Source organism: Engraulis encrasicolus, chromosome 2, assembly GCF_034702125.1.
Source record: "Engraulis encrasicolus isolate BLACKSEA-1 chromosome 2, IST_EnEncr_1.0, whole genome shotgun sequence".
Lineage (NCBI taxonomy): Eukaryota > Metazoa > Chordata > Actinopteri > Clupeiformes > Engraulidae > Engraulis > Engraulis encrasicolus.
In genome coordinates, this window is record NC_085858.1 from 9,848,349 (window position 1) to 9,858,348 (window position 10,000).

General features: G+C 46.4%; 1 protein-coding gene across 1 annotated transcript in view; it reads left to right on the top strand.

Annotated features, from left to right (window-relative positions):
• xylt1 (xylosyltransferase I) overlaps window positions 1-10,000 on the top strand; it is a 156,587-nt gene that overhangs the window by 133,999 nt on the left and 12,588 nt on the right. The gene's annotated exons all lie outside the window — the stretch shown is intronic.

Here is a 10,000-nt window from a genome sequence, read left to right on the forward strand (position 1 = left end):
TAGGTTGTGGAACAGCAGGGAAGCCGTGTGTGCTCTGTGTGTGTTGATGTTTTATATAACACGCCTCGCCTGTGTAAAATCCATACCAATAACTACCTACAGTCACACTTTGATAAATCCCCAGCACGCTTAAATATTTCAGTGACAGAAAAAACATCCACCATCCTCCGCATGAATAAGCCATGGGAGCCTGTTTTTAATTTCGCCTCTGTGTCATACACAAATAATAACATCGAATTTTGATCAATACAACACAAATACCACCGCCACCACATATATGAGTTTGGCTGCATCCATGCGAGAATTTGTGTGTGGGTGTGTGAGTGTGTAGTTGTGGATGCGCACACAGTGTGTGTGTGTGCATGTGTGTGTGCGTGCCTGCCTGCCTGTCTGCATGCGTGTGTGTGTGATTGTAGGTGCACGTGCAGGTGCGAGTGTGAGTGTGAGTGTGTGTGTGTGTGTGTGTGTGTGTGTGTGTGTGTGTGTGTGTGTGTGTGTGTGTGTGTGTGTGTGTGTGTGTGTGTGTGTGTGTGTGTGTGTGTGTGTGTGTGGTTCTATGTGTGTGTGCGTGCATGTGTGTGCATTGGCGTGTTCATGTATGTGTATGTGTGTGTATTGGTATGTTCACGTGTGTGTGTGTGCGTGCGTGCGTGCGTGTATGCCTGCGTGCGTGCGTGCGCATATGAGTGCATTGGCATCTTCATGTATATACTGTATGTGTGTGTATTGGTATGTTCCTGTATATACTGTATGTGTGTGTATTGGGTTGTTCACGTGTGTGTGACCTGGGGAGGCAGATGTCAGAATATTATCGGTAATCTTACACGGCCATGCATTCCGCCTGACAGGCTGCGTTAGGCCACCGATAACTCAGCTGTGGAGTATTGACTCTGTGTGTGTGTGTGTGTGTGTGTGTGTGTGTGTGTGTGTGTGTGTCTGTCTGTCTGTCTGTCTGTCTGTCTGTGTGCGTGCGTGCGTGCGCGCGGGCGCGTGCGCGCAGGCGCGTGTGTGTGCGTGTGTTTGACGTTTTGCGAGAAAGAGTGTGTGCATATGTGAGAAAGTATTTGTGTGTTGTGTTGTATTGACTGTGTGTGTGTGTGTGTGTGTGTGTGTGTGTGTGTGTGTGTGTGTGTGTGTGTGTGTGTGTGTGTGTGTGTGTGTGTGTGTGTGTGTGTGTGTGTGTGTGTGTGTGTGTGTGTGTGTGTGTGTGTGTGTGTGACGGTTTGAGAGAGAGAGTGTGTGTATATGTGAGATAGTATTTGTGTGTTGTGTAGTATTGACTGTGTGCGTGTGTGTGTGTGCGCGCGAGCAGCGTATTGACTGTGCTGTCAGGCCTCTCGGCATCCATCAGCTTAGTGTGGCCTTTGGCAGCATCACACACACACACCCATCTGCCACCATCACACACACACACACACACACACACACACACACACACACACACACACACACACACACACACACACACACACACACACACACACACACACACACACACACACACACACACACACACACACACACACACACACACACTCATCTGCATGCTACTGGGGGAGCAAAGCAGAGCAGAGCCATGGCTGCATCACTACAGCAGCTGCCCCTAGCCAACAGCTTATAGTGAAAGCCCATTGGGAAACTCCAACTCCCATTGTCATTGTGACACAGCACTCCACAGCACACAAGTGAACACTGCACACAACGAAATTGCATTTATGCCTCACCCGTGCAAGGGGGCAGCCCTCAGTGGCGCCCCATGGGGAGCAGTGCGGTGGGACGGTACCATGCTCAGGGTGCCTCAGTCATGGAGGAGGATGGGGGAGAGCACTGGTTGATTACTCCCCCCACCAACCTGGCGGGCCGGGAGTCGAACCAGCAACCTCTGGGATGCAAGTCTGACGCCCTAACAGCTTACCCATGACTATATACACTGCATGTGGGAGGCATCAGCGTGCCATGCTGGATGCAGAGCACATCACACAGCACAACATAGCAAAGCAGAGCAATGACTGCATCATAGCTGCACCTAGACAACAGCTTTTAATATACGTACGCAGATATAGTGTATGTACATATACTGTATATGAAGAGTTCAGATGCAAAACCCTCTAAGTGCCTTTTCAGAAAATAATCTTAATTCATTTATATTTAATACAAAGTTATCAAAACTGCATTTTTTTTTTTAAATTCTATTTATGTAATGTAAGTATTTATATATATTATCAAGTACATGAATGTAAACCAAACCAACAACGGGGTTCTCTAAAAATATAGAAGTTCAGGTCTTCAGAAATGGAGTTAGTGGGTTTTGCATATACTCTTCATATACAGTATATACTGTATATATTATACAAAATATATATTATATGTGGGAGGCATCAGCATGTTATGCAGAGCATGTCACAGAGCACAGCACAACACAGCAGAGCAGAGCAATGTCTGCATCACTAGCTGCACCTAGCCAATAGCTCACTGGGGCACTGTAGAGGCTAAGTCAATTAGCTGGATAGGTATTTGCTAGCCTGGGCGAAAGCCGACTGTTTACTGTCAAACAGTCTGGCACAAGCTAAGAGGAATCCGTCTAAGTGGAGGGTGGTAGATGGTCTGACCTTACTGTGCGATTTAAATTCATTGGCGTTCCGAATTCAAATTAAAATTCAAATTGTGCTTCACTAGCATGACTGTTACGATACAGGACAAAAGTGTGAATAGTGTTACCTTAACCAATCAGTAACAGACTCCGCTGGTGAGTTCTGCGTCACCCCTCTCAACTATTTGCTGATTGGCAGAACCGTGACTGAACCGAGCTAGGACGGTTGGGAATATGTTTGGGAGCCAAAATCTTTGGGTGGAAGTACGTAGGATGGCGTCAACAGGCTAGGTGTTTGCAGGGGCAAGGGAGAAGTGTAATTACACTCATGCTCATATGCATGCTACTTGAGGAGCAGAGCAGAGCAATGACTGCATCACTACAGCCTACAATGACTGGTGCCCCCGGGCGACGCCCCGCTCTGGTAAACTTCCCCGTCCAAACAAGGCCTCACCCCCCGCAAAGAACGGGGCTGATAAAAAATGTTAATACCATGCAATATGCCCTATTGCAATAGCGTGGCACAGGAATAACATGTTATTACGGCTAATTGCCGATGTTCGATATGTCGTTGGGGGGCAGATTTCCGCAATGGCACCGCCCCATCCTCCTGGGTGCCGCCCCGGGCGTTTGCCTGGTTGGCTCGCCCCTAGGACCACCCATGACTACAGCAGCTGCCTCTAGCCAGCATCTTACATGTGGGAGGCATCGGCATGCTATGCTGGGAGCGGAGCACAATGGCTGCACTTAGCCAACAGCTGATCACTGGGGTATGTTGGGGACGCACACCCCACTCCTACTTATCACTGGGGTACAAGGTGGATAGAAGCAGCACTGTGACACACACATTGATGTTTTCAGCTCATCAGTTGGCTGAATATGTGGAGGTGTGGAGAAAGACTAGTTACCCCATCCTATAAGTACATACCGGGGTAAGTGGAGAAATACCATCACACTCATCTGCATGATAAAGATGGACCACAACACAGCAGACCAATGGCTGCATCACTGGTTTCACCCATCAACATCTTACCACTGGAGCACTGTATATGAGGGCACGCCACTGCTAGAACACCGCACAGCAGGGAAATGGCAGCATCAGAGACCGTTGATAAGGTAGAGACGATTCATAAGGAATTTCTTCCTGGATCCATTTGACGTAGGATTGCTGTAACCTGCAATCCTATGGCAGCCATGTAATGCCATTTTAGGAGACTAGGGGACTGGAATTCAATGCAAAGTCACGCCCATTTAGAAGACCCAATTTGATTCTACTTTGTTGCATTGATGACCCGTCCCACGACTTATCTTGCTCTACCACATTGAAAATCTTTGGCTGCATCAATAGTGGCACCTAGCCAGCATCTCAGAGTATGTGACGGCCATTTGCTTGCTGCTCAGAACTCGAGAGTAGAATTGTGACTGCATGTAGCTGCAGTGTGTCGTCGTGTACACTCGCCTCCAAAAGAGTTGTCGCCTATCCATCTGTTTGGAATAACAGCTAATAACCTGACTTTCAATTAATCACTTGGCTTCAGAAGTCACTCATATGAAAGCTACAACCCTCCCGAATGAAAATGTATGTACAAAAATAAATTTCATGCACCAAAGAAAGATTGACCCTTTATTGAACACAGACAGGGCAGATTTTCACAAGACAAAAGTTTTGTCGCCTATCGAACATAATGAGAAAATGAGCAGATAAGTCACTTCAAAACACTTCAAATACGCAGATTGGGTGTCATACTTAATCACTGAATCACTCTCACCTCTCCAGAAAATCAACTTTGGCCTTAGGTGTATGTTTAGGGTCATTGTAATCATGGAAAGCAACACAATGAAAATCAATGGAGTTCAATGAGAGATGGTGACATATTCGCTATTCGTAGAGCAACTTCATGATTTAATCAATGATAAAAGCCCTCAAACACCTGCAGCATGCATGCAGCTCCTCATAAGAGCTGTATCTGTACCATGTTTCACTTTATGCACCATTTCTCTTTTTTCATATTCTTCATCTCCAACACCATATAGTTGTGATGCTATCAGTTCTAAAATGGTTGATCTTGGGATCTTGACTTCAGAGTATGAGTCCCATTAGCCTTCATTTTTGTCAGAATTAGGCCTGACATACTCTTGGCTGGCTTTTTTGAGACAGGGCAGTGGGAGAGACTTCTCTGGTGTTAAAGGTGAAGAATTTGGAAAACATACATGGTGCCTTAAGTCAAACATAGGAGGGATACAGCTCTTATGTGGAGCTGCATGCATGCTGCTGGTGTGTGAGGGCTTTTATCATTGATTACATCATGAAGTTAAAAATGTATTGCTCTACAAATAGCCAATATGTCACCATCTCTCATTGAACTCCATTGATTTTCATTGTGTTGCTTTCCATGATTACAATGACCCTAAACATACACCTAAGGCCAAAGTTGATTTTCTGGAGAGGTGTGAGTGAATCAGTGATTAAGTATGACACCCGATATGCGTATTTGAAGTGTTTTGAAGTGACTTATCTGCTCATTTTCACATTATGTTCGATAGGCGACAAAACTTTTGTCTTGTCAAAATCTGCCCTGTCTGTGTTCATTAAAGGGTCAATCTTTCTTTGGTGCATGAAATTTATTTTTGTACATTCATTTTCATTCGAGAGGGTTGTAGCTTTCATATGAGTGACTTCTGAAGCCAAGTGATTAATTGAAAGTCAGGTTATTAGCTGTTATTCCAAACAGATGGATAGGCGACAACTCTTTTGGAGGCGAGTGTATAGTGTGTAGCCCACATTATCATTGGAGTGTTGGACGGATATAAAGCGATGGGGGTGTCAACCCTAGTCTGGAAAAGGGTACATATGCATGTCTGTGGTGCAGGTCCCCAGCCCCCTAACTACCTGTAGGTTTGGATGTGTAGGCCGGGGTTGTTTATTAAGCCTTGCTCATGTCATGACTGGGGCTACAAAACGTCTCATTTACGAGCAAAAAGAAGCTTGTGGGGGGGTGGCCTCTTAAAGTTGAATATATAACGAAAGAAACATTTTAGCAATTAGTGATGAATGTTAATTGCTGTGTACTCAAAAGTAATTTTCCACCTAATATTAACTATTAATAATGTATTTAAAATATACTAGAATTCGTTGTTTTAGTGTGTGTAGTTATTTCTGCCCCTGTGGTGTGGACACAAGGCTGTCTGGCTGGTGGGTTGGTGTGGACGGTAATCAAACGTGTGCCCCTCAGAAGATTAAAATGGGCACCCCGTCTAGCTCAAGAGCCAGGCACACGTGTGCATCATTAGCCCCTGTAGGAGGGGAGAGGGGGTGGGGGTGGGGGGGGCAGAGGGAGATAGATTAAAAAGAGAGTGAATAGTGAGCGGGAGACAGTAGGATTTGTAAGGAAAAGGCAAAGGACAGGAGAGAGATAAAGAAAAGACAGTTGGAGGGAGTGAGAGAAACGGTGTCCGGGTGGAAGAGAGAGAGAGAGAGAGAGAGAGAGAGAGAGAGAGAGAGAGAGATGGGGTAAAGTGGTGCTGGCATCATCCAGGGAAGGGGAGCCAGAGGCCCTCATGGCTAAAGCTGTAAAGCGGATTTAACCAGCTCCAGCTGCCGAGAGGAGAGGGGAAGAAAAGAGGAGAGAAGAGGAGGAGAGAAGAGGAGAGGAGAAGAGGAGAGAAGAGGAGAGGAGAGGAGAGGAGAGGAGAGGACAGGAGATGGGGAAAGAGTAGTGAAGCAAGGGCCAGAGAACAGAGAAGGGTGGAAGGGAGAAGAGACTAAACGAAACAAGACCAGAGGAGGAGAGGGGAGAAGAGGGAAGGAGAGAAGAGGGGAGGAGAGAAGAGGGGGAAAGAGGAGTAAAACAGGGGGCAGAAAAGAGATTAGCGAAGGGTGGAAGGGAGTGGAGAGGAGGGAAGGTGAGGGGAGAAGTGGAGCAAGGTACAGAGGAGAGGAGATTAGAGAAGGGTGGAGGTGTGAGATGTGGAGGGGAGGTGAAGAGAGCAGCAAGGAGTTTAGCAGTGGAGGAGTGGAGGAGTGCTGTAAGGCTAAGCACGGGGGGGAGGTATTGGCAGCCAATGTGATGAGGCAAAGCATGGCATGGCATCGCATCATGTCTGGGCATGTGAAGTCAGAGAATCAAATTCATTTGTCTAGATTTAACAACCAGAGAACAGACCAGGTTTGGCAGGAGATGGGGGGACTAGTCTACAGTGAAGCACAGCTTGACCATCGAAGACGTTGAGTATGGTAGAGGGAGGGTAGGGTAGAGAGGAGAGGAGAGGAGAGGAGAGAGTGTAGCATGGTAGCCTATGTGGTGAAGCTTGATCAGAGTATATTGACCAGAGTTTTGTGTATAGCAGGAGGGCAGATGGAGTCCAGAGAAATTGGGGTTTTGGTCACTAGTTGGATTGTTGGAGCTTCTGCTTGTGCGGTGAGGTTTCGAACGGAGGTGGAGGGATAGACATGCTGGCTACTGAGTTGAGCAGGAAGAACTGGTGGATTTATAGGGGGCAGTCAGTACCCCAGAAGATCCCTCAGATGAGTAGAGCAGGGGGTCGAGAGGAGCAGAGGAGCAGAGCAGGGGGTTGAGAGGAGAGGAGCACCACAGGGGGGAATGAGAATGGCTGGAAAAAGCTGCAGAGAACAGAAGCAACACAGGAGGAGTTTTTTTCTGGTGATGTTTTGAGTGAGTTTTGTTTTTGGGCAGTGAGGTTGGGTTTGGATTTATATGGGGCACTACCTCCGAGATTTGTTCTGGTGATGGTTTGAGGGAGTTTGTTTTTGGACAGAGAGATTAAAAAGGAAGGTGGATCTGTAGAGACAGACATGATGTACTGGCTACTGGATTGAACAGGAAGTTCTGTTGGATTTGTAGGGGGCAATCTATATCTCATAAGATCCCTCAGAGGACAGGAGCAGAGCAGAAAGAGATTGTAATGGTGATGTTTTGAGTGAGCTTGTTTCTGGGCATTGAGGTTGAGTAAGTTGTTGGAGGGACAGACGTGCTGGCTGCTGAGTTGAACAGGAAGCTCTGTTGAATTTATAGGGCCAGTCTGTATCTCATCAAGGCTTTAGTCAATCACAGACAGACATCTATATCATCTAGCCAATCTGCGTGTGACCCTCAAAGCCTGCTGATAAATATGATGGATTCAGGAGGAAGAGGAGATGAGAGTGCAGTTACAGTTACGTAGGTGAGAGGAGACAAGCGGAGGGCAGAGGAGAGGAAAGCAGTGGACGGACAAGAGAATGGAGGTACAGGAGGGATAGACGTTTTGGCGCCTGGCCTGCTTTGAGCAGGAAGTGCTGTTGAATTTATAGGGTCAGCCTGTATCTCGTAAGATCCCTCAAAGCCCTCCTGCATCTCCCACCACCGCGGTCGCTCCTCTGTGTCTTGTCCAGTCTCACTCAGCACAGATGAGAGGCCTTGAGGTTATTCCCACGCGCCACTTCAGAAGGAATGAAGGAGTAAATCAGTGGTTCTCAATGCACCCTTGGCCTCATCACAATCCTCCCAATGCCCCCTTGACATTATCATAAGACTGACAACGCGCGCTTTAGTATAAAAAAATGTAATGGACTAATGGCCCCCAATGGAAATTAAGCACCGCCCACTCTCAGCTGTATCCTTCTTAACGCCCCCTGGGGGGCTGTACCGCCCCCGTTGAGAAACACTAGAGTAAATGAACTGCAGTATTCCGAAAAATAGAAGGAACCACAATCTTGAGAAAAGAATGTAAATACTCACAACATTCAAAATGAAACCAGCCATGTAGCATGTAGAAAAGAGTACCTTTCTTTATCGCTTCTTTTTAAAAAAAAAAATCCCACTCAAAATCCACTCCTTAGCTCTTAATCATCTCACAATGTTGAGCGCTCGCTCTGGCGTGGCTGTGTATCGTAACGTAAATGTAAAGCCAAAAACGCTTTTTTTAGTATTTATAGGTGCCTGGGCTTTACTCTAATAGCTTATTAAGCCCTCGGAATGTGTGGCACTGCAAGTGACTCAGCAACTATTAAAATGCCATTGTGAGCAGCTCCGGGGCCTTTCTGCTCCGTACTGATTGGCTGGTTGGGTGTCAAACTTCAACATGATTGGTTGACAGCGTCACGTTCAATTTGCCCATATTTCTGGAGATGTGGTTTCTGGGGGAGGCACACGTGGTTATGGTTGTGGTGTGGAGGGGACTGCTTTTTCCTATAATATGCCATTGTGTTCATGCTCACATGTGGGCTTTTGTGTGTGTGCGTGTGTGCGTGTGCGTGTGTCTTGTGTCTGTGTGTGTGTGTGTGTGTGTGTGTGTGTGTGTGTGTGTGTGTGTGTGTGTGTGTGTGTGTGTGTGTCTTGTGTCTGTGTGTGTGTGTGTTTACAGTATGTGGTCGGATGTTAGGGAGTAGAGTTGAATTACTTTAAGTTAGTACTGTATTTGTGAGTGTGTGTGGGCGATTGTGTTCATGAGTCAGTGTGAACGCACATGCGTGTATAGCATATTTACATGTGTGTGTGTGTGTGTGTGTGTGTGTGTGTGTGTGTGTGTGTGTGTGTGTGTGTGTGTGTGTGTGTGTGTGTGTGTGTGTGTGTGTGTGTGTGTGTGTGTGTGTGTGTGTGTGTGTGTGTGTGTGTGTGTGCATGTGTGTGGTAGGATGTAAGGAAGCAGAGTTGTAATACTTTAAGTCTGTACTGTATTTTTGAACCTATGAGTCAGTGTGTTTGCGTGCATACACATGGAATAGAATGTTTGTGTGTGTGTGCGTGCGTGTGTGAGTGCACAGAGCGCTAATCCAACAGATATCCAATGCTAGTTTCTCTATGGATGACTGAGCCCTGGGGGAACCAATGAAGCTCTTGCCTCAGGGTGGACCTGCCCCAATTTCGATTGAATTAACCAATCACACTTATACACACACATCTATCAATCTCATCTAGCCAGTCACTGTGTGACCCTGCTGTGTTTGAACCCAGACAGCTAATAACACTAGATCAAAAGATGACCTCACACATCTCCCGCTGCTATCACTTACTGATGTCTCCTGCAGATAAAGCATCCTGTCTCATTAATCCCTCCTTCCTCTGTCTCCTGTTCTCCTGTTCTCCTGTCTCCTTTGTCCTGTCTCCTGCGTCTTTCTCTCTCTCTCTCTCTCTCTCTCTCTCTCTCTCTCTCTCTCTCTCTCTCTCTTTATATCTTTATCTCTCTCTCTCTGTGTACAGGTACGTATTTCTTTCCCTCATATTCATCATCTCTATCTCTGTCCCCAATTCTTTCTGTTTCCTTCTTTCCCTTTGTCTATACATAACAATTCATGCTTTTTTAGCCCATCTGATTGTGACCGATGATATATCACTACGTTTTTTTTAAAGCAACAACTGAAGATATGTTTGCACTGCAAGTAAATGTCTATCTCTTGCTCATCCCTCTATCTCT